The following is a 7,333-nucleotide window of genomic DNA, read 5'->3' on the forward strand; positions in this document are numbered from 1 at the left end:
GAGTCTCCTGCCTCAGCCTCCCAAGTAGCTGGGACCATAGGCGCCCGCCACAACGTCTGGCTATTTTTTGGTTGCAGCCGTCATTGTTGTTTGGTGGGCCTGGGCTAGATTCGAACCTGCCACCTTAGGTATATGTGGCTGGTGCCTTAGCCACTTGAGCCGCAGGAGCTGAGCCTCACCTGTTAGCTTTTAGCATGCATTGTGTTCTTGTTATCATTGACCCCAAGCAGAGTCTGTTTCTCACATTAGGTCATAGAATAATGACTTATATACACTTTTGTATCCCACCATCAACCTGTGTTTCCAGGCTATCTATGTTTATTGACTGTTTACTTTTTGTAAGGCACACAGCACATAGTCTGTGGTATATCAGGATGGGTCAAACTCTCGAGCTATCTTCTAAGAACTTATCATCTAGTAAAGAAGATGAGAAAAAAACTTGATACTATTACAACTTGATAGAAGATGGTAAGTATATTAAATGAGTAACACTGGTATTCAGGAGAAGCTTTATGGCATAATTAACATTTGAATTAAGCTTTAAGGGCTCGACTAAAGAAACTAAAGGAATGATTAAAATGAAAAAGATTGACAGTTCCTAGTGTTGGCAGCTGGACCTCTCATACATTGCTTATGGGGAGGCAAATAAGTCAAGCACTTTAGCAAACAGATTGCGGGATTTGTTTAAAAAATAAACTAGAATAAGTAATACTTAATATGGTTTGAATGTTTGCCCCCCTCCCCCATCCTCAGGTTAAAATTTGATCCCCACAGTTGGAGGTGGGGCCTGATGGGAAGTGTCTGGGTAATGGGGGCAGATCCCTCATGAATGTCGTGGCGCCCTCTGCAGGATAAAGTGAATTCTCACTTTGCATTAACAGTTCATTCCAGAACTGGTTGTTTAAAGGAGCCTGGCTTCACCCTCCCTCCCTTTCCTCCCCGCCCTTGCCATGTGACACACAAGCTCTCCTACCTCCCACCTTGACTGGAAGTTCCCTGAAGCCCTCACCTGAAGCAGATACTGGTGCCAACCGTCTTGTACAGCCTACAGAATCACAAGCCAAATAACCCTCTTTTCTTCGTAAATTATAGTCTCAAGGATTCCTTTAGAGCAATGTAAAATGGACCAACACACTACCACACACAGCTATTCCACAGCTGGATACTTCCCAAGAGATATGAAAACATAAATGTATGTCCACTTAAAGACTTGCATAGGAATATTTATTTTTAAGAACCTCAAAGAGGAAGAATCTAAACATCTGTCAACAGACAAATGGAGGAACAATTGTGGATATTCATACAATGGGACAGTACTTAGCAATAAAAAAGGATGGACTTCTGAACCTCACAAGAACACAGGCTAATCTCAAAGCCATAACGTGAGTGAAGAAAATCAGATCCAATAAGTTATGTGAAATTTTAGAAAAGTTGTAACTAACTTACAGTAACAGAAAGCAGATCAATTACTGTCTAGAACTAGAGAGAGTCAGGCAGGAATTGCTTGGAAAGGGACTAGAGGCAATTTTTTGAGTGATGATTATACTGCTGGCCCATGTCAAAATGTTCAGAAATACACATTTATAACAGGTGGATCTTTCTGTATATAAACCAGTCTTTGATAAAGTGAATTTTTAAAAAGAAGAGATTCAATAGAGAAATCAAGACTTGGGGTTGAGTTTTTTGGTGATTTACATAAAGATAGTATTGGACATCCTGAAATTATAAAGAATCATAGGGGTAGAAGCATAACAGAGGCGGATCCTTGGTAAGCACCTCCTCTTGGAGGAGGCGGGAAGAAAAAGGCAGAGTTTTCCGAAAGACAGGGAGAGAATTAGAGAACACGGCATCCTAAGCCAAGAGGAAGTGAATTTCAGTAAGGATACGCTATGTGGAGTAGGTGCCCCTGGTACGTTTGAGTTCAACTGTGTGTGAATGGTCAAATCAAGTAATCCAGATAAGAGGCAAATTTGCACCAGTCTCCAAAGGAAAATTAGAGCAGCAGAACTGAGTTTGGGAAACTGCTTCTACGTTTTCCTGTAATTGAAGCACTGGCAAAATCACCCAGTGCTCACCCGTGTAGAAGATTATTAAAACCACGCTGTTGTGGAAGAATTCTGTCCTCCATGTCAGTAGCACTAGCGTGATAGCTGGAGAATACTTAATGCAAAATAGCGAAACAGATTCACTGATGATGAGGACCTGGAAGGTGGCCAGGGAGATCACATTAGAGCCAGATTAGTGCATCTGGAAAAGAAAGGTGGGTGAGTGACAGCAGCTGGGGAAAGGGTGAGGTGACATGGGACAGTCCCAATCAGCGTGGGCAGAAGATGGCCGGCAAGGCCATGCTGAAGCACCACTTCCTACGATATGTGGCAGTATCAACAAACAACAGTCACTGAAAAACTGAACCGCTGTGTGCGTTGTCTGCCTGACAAGGTCAGACCGAGACTCAGAAAAGTTTCCTAAAAACAGCTACTTACCAAAGCAAACCTTACAAAAGCACCGATTGTAGGAAAAGCCAATGTAACATTTCCAGCTATCTTTTAAACTTTCTCAGTGAGAGACAGAACACTGGGCTGTGTCATTAACATTAGTTGTATGAAACGAGCATGTCCTTTTTTCCAGGCATTCTAGTACTTTATTCTTAGTATTGGTTTTGTGGGACCAGTTAATGCAAGAGAATAAGGGGGGGGGCAGAGGAGGAAAGAAGACTGGAATCCTGGAAGTTAAGAGTTTTTCGGAAGATGAAAGCCAAGGATGACGATGATGCAGAGATATCTGTCCAAATGAAGGTGGATAATAACCCTCATCATTGCGGGATTATTACTGGGGACTTTAGTGAAGGGAATTTCAACAGTACCTGAAGGATGGAACTCAGAGTGCAAGGGGCTGTGTTGTTGATAGGAGTTTAACAAATAGAAGTCAGGGTCCTGGTTATGTCTCTAAATAAGTTTGATGGAGATGTGAAGGAGGAAGAGAGGATGGTACTTGATGGGGAGGTGAGGTCAAGGGAAGGAAGTCCAGCCTGAGGAAAGAAAAGCCTGGCATGTCTTCAAAACCCACTGTCCACTTTCAGATACGTGAATCTTGAGCACAGGACTAGGCTAACGGGAGTGAGGTGACTGAGCAAGTCAGGTTACACGAGGGAAAAAAAGGAAATTTAGAGGAGATGATGCCATGAGGAAGGGCCAAGGGGCAATTTGCTTCCCCAGCACAGGCATCACTGGGGTGGGTTGAAGAATGTTGTGCACATATATTTGGCTGCAAAGTTTCTGGAATTTTCTCAATTTGGGTGACCTGAATAGACGGCTTTTCAAAAACAGAAATAGACTTGTTAAAATGACGGCTTGAGTTTAATAATAGCGAATATTTATAGAAAGCTTACTCTGTGCCAGACACTCTGCTAAGCACTTCACATGCATTGAGGCCTTTATCCAACAACCCCGAGATGGGGGTATGATTTTCATCCCCATTTTATGCAGGCAGAAACTGATACTCAAAAATTAATTAACATGCCCATGGCCACAAAGGGAGTTTATAGATTTGAACTCTAAAGTCTATGTCCAGGGCTTGTGTTTTTAATTCTTGATATTAACCTGTCTACTCAATAGCATTACTGCATGAATTATACAACTACCCTTAGTCCACTGGCTCTTAGTCTGGGCTAGGAGTCACGTTCTGGCTATTTGGCTTTCTGTTGTGCTTAAGGAAAGTTGTACTCTACTTCAAGAAGCTCATGAATATCAAAACCGTAGCCACAGCTATTCGGATGACATGAGTTCATGCTTTACAAACCAAGCATGGCCCTTGTCATATTAAAATCAAAGTTACAAAATAAAGAAATATTCTGAAAAACCTTGTCTGCTTCATTTAGATAACAGTGTCTAGAAGGAATTGAAAGATAAAAATGTTTAGCATTTACCATTGCCTTCTCCACTCCCCCCTTTATTTTTTAAATTTTAAGTCCTGCGGTGTTATGGATGATACCATCAGGCAATTTGGTTTAAATATGTTCCATGCTGGACTGTGTAGATTACCCAACTAATGACATGCACACTCCTTGCCATTGTGACACCTCTCTTCTTTCAAGTGGGAATTTCAAGTGACAGACTAAAGCTGTTTGCTATCAATTTTGCAAAAAACACATCTGCCAGATAGCCAAGATTTAGTTCAGAGACTGAAATCGATTAATATTCTAATTTGTTACCTGTCATTACCGTCACACCGTATTATGCCAAGTCAAAAGTGATAACCTTTATATAACGTATGCGCCTAGAGGAATTTGATTTTAAGGACATGTTTTATTTTTATTTAGTGCTACTCTTTGTGTATAAATCCCATTAGAAATTTCAATTACACAGGCAGTAAAAATTGTAATGGATAACGGGAAAGTGTAAAATGTGTACCGTTACATTTTCTTAAAAAAACTGCATGGCTGTATTTATAATGAAGTTGTTTGTAACCCTGATTTATGACACCATTTTTATTTTAAAATTTTGTTTTATTTGTTTGTTTCTATTGAAATCAAGGAGAGTGTAGTATCATCGTATTTTTTTTTAATGGACATTATTCAAATCTTTGGCATTCTATTATTTTAGGTGGCTGGTCAAAACCAAATTTCCATGGAGGAGCAGAATCATTATCTGATTTCCAGTGCCCAATAAAGGGACACAGGGAAGGAATGAGGCAAAGTTAGCTAAAAGAAACAAAAGAATGAAAATAAAATTGTGTACATACTACTTTGCAGCTGATTATTTTCTTAGTGATGAACAGAGAGGAAAAGAAACCCAGGGGGGAGATTGCAGTACCTGGTGGTACCTGGTGGTAGCACAATAACAGGAAAAGACATGTGGAAGGGGGTAGGAAGGACGGTTTTCCTGCACCTGAGTCACCCTCACCCAGCCGTAGGCAGTACAGTGGGGAGCGGGATACAATCTCCACTGAATGGGGGAGGAGAGGATAGCAAGCACAGGACTTTGTCTTGGACCCCCATACTTAGCCTGTCAGAGTGAAACTCAGCACCTGAAATACCCCTGGGGCCCCATATTGGGAACCACCCCCTGAATGAGACTTTATTTTTGCTTTGGTGCCAGGTGGGACCACACAGCCCCAAGCATTAGATTTTTTTCCAGCCTGTACTACTTCTGGGTTGATGTCAGCAGCCCTGGGCTCTGGACAGCCCCCAGCAGGAGATAGTCCTCAGCAGTTCCTGGCTTCAGGTGTGCCTGAACTGTGCTTTTTGTAGCAAACTTTCATCTTTTGGCAGCTCTGAGATGGTTCTAGGCTTCTGGCTTCATCTAGTGCCACACTTACTTTAGCATATTGAAACCAAACTGTCTTAGGATTCTGGAAGCACTGACCTTGCTGTGGTCACACCAGGCTGCTGATGTACCCAGTGCCCTGCGGGCTGCAGGTGTCCCAGGTTTCAGCTTGCTGCAAGGCCACACTTGCTATAGTGGCCCAAGGCTTTGGCAGCACCATACTGGCAGCCACTGCCCTGGGTTTCTGGTGCACACTAGTACCACACCTGCCACAGGGCTTCTCCAAATAAAGCCAGTCCATGAAGCCTGGAATAAATACCTACTTCTTTGAATATGCAGACATTGATGATGACTACACGCATAAAAAAGAATCAGGGAAGCATGGATCAGCAAATGAACAAAATAAGGTGTTAGTGACTGACTCTATAGAAAGAGAGATGTATATACGTCCCTTCAAATTCAAAATAACTTTTTTTCCTCTTTGCAGGGTTTTTTTTCCCTTTTTGCAGGGTCTCGCTCTGCAACCCAGGCTGGAATGCAGTGGCATGATCATAGCTTACTGAAGCCTCAAACTTTTATGCTCAAGTGATCCTCCCTTCACCTGAGTTGCTAAGACTACAGGTGCATATTGCCAAGCCCATTATATATGCCGAGGCTGGTCTTGAATTCCTGGCCTCAAGTGATCCGCCTGCCTTGGTCTCCGAAAGTGCTGGGAATACAGGCTAAGCCACCATGCCAAGCCAAAGATAACAGTTTTAAGAAACCATAGTGAATTTCCAGAAAATGAAGAGGAAATTTTTTGAAAAAATGAGATAAATGATAAGAGATCCAACAGAGAATTTAATAGATTTAAATAATATAAAAAATCAAAAAGACTTCTTGAAGCTAGCAGATATAATGAACAAAATGAAAAATGGAAAAAGATACAATGTATGGAATAAAAAATGCAATAGCATCAATAGTAGAATGTATTAAGCAGAAGAATCTTTGAGCTCGAAGACAGGTTACTTGAAAATTTACATTAGGGGAGAAAAAAAAAGATGAAAAGAAATGAACAAAGTTTATAGGATTCGTATGACAACATCACCAGAGCAATTATTTGAATCACAGGACATGAAGAAGAGAAGAATAAGATAAAGGGGGCAGACATCTTATTTAAAAAAAAAATAATGGTAGAAAACTTTCTAACCCCGGAGAAAGATGTAACTATCAAGGTATAGGAAGGCCAGTGATCTCCAATCAGATTCTTTCCAAATAAGACTACCCAAGACATATTATTCTAAAACTATTAAAGATCAAAGACAGAAAGAAGATCCCAAAGCAGCAAGAGAAAAGAAGGAAATGACTGATAAAGGATTTCCAGTGTGAGCAGCAACAGACATCTCCACAGAAACCCTACAGGTGAGGAGACAGTGGCATGATATATTCAAAGTGCTAAAGGAAAATAGTCAGTAAGGAATACTGTACCAGCACATCTATTCTTTTCTTTTTATGATTAACTGATTAACAGATTAATTTATTCAGTAATTTAGATGGCAAAATAAAAGAACAAAAGAAACAATACAAGAAACCAATAAGAGAAACAATTTGATAATTGCTCACTGTACAGTTCTGCCCGTTAGTAATACCAAGTCGAGAATTTGAAAAGATATTCTACTCAGATGTATCATGTTTCCATGTGTGTGATTGATCAATAACAACAACAACAAGAACAAAATAGGTACACAATGTTAAGCTTTTTCCTCCCCCCTTTTTTAAAAGAGCAGCTCAATGATTTGGGGGGTTGGTCAATACAAAGAACATCTACTCTTAAAAAATACTTTCCCAGACAAACAAAAGAGGGAGATTTCATTATCATTAATACTGTCCTACAAGAAATGCTAAAGAGAGTTCTTCAAGGTGAAGGGAAAGGATATTAATGAGTAACACAAAAGCATCTGAAAGCATAAAGCCACTGGGAACACTAAGTACACCATACAATTCAGAATACTGTAACACTTAGTAATACTTATAAAGATACTATAATACTGTGACAGTAATACTTATAAAGATACTCTAATACTGTAACA

General features: G+C 40.4%; 1 protein-coding gene across 2 annotated transcripts in view; it reads right to left on the reverse strand.

Annotated features, from left to right (window-relative positions):
* Positions 1-7,333, reverse strand: part of SYT1 (synaptotagmin 1) — a 208,990-nt gene that overhangs the window by 197,046 nt on the left and 4,611 nt on the right. The window lies entirely within an intron of this gene.

This window comes from Otolemur garnettii, unplaced genomic scaffold (genome assembly GCF_000181295.1).
Source record: "Otolemur garnettii isolate 467f Iridium unplaced genomic scaffold, OtoGar3 scaffold00007, whole genome shotgun sequence".
Classification (NCBI taxonomy): Eukaryota; Metazoa; Chordata; class Mammalia; order Primates; family Galagidae; genus Otolemur; species Otolemur garnettii.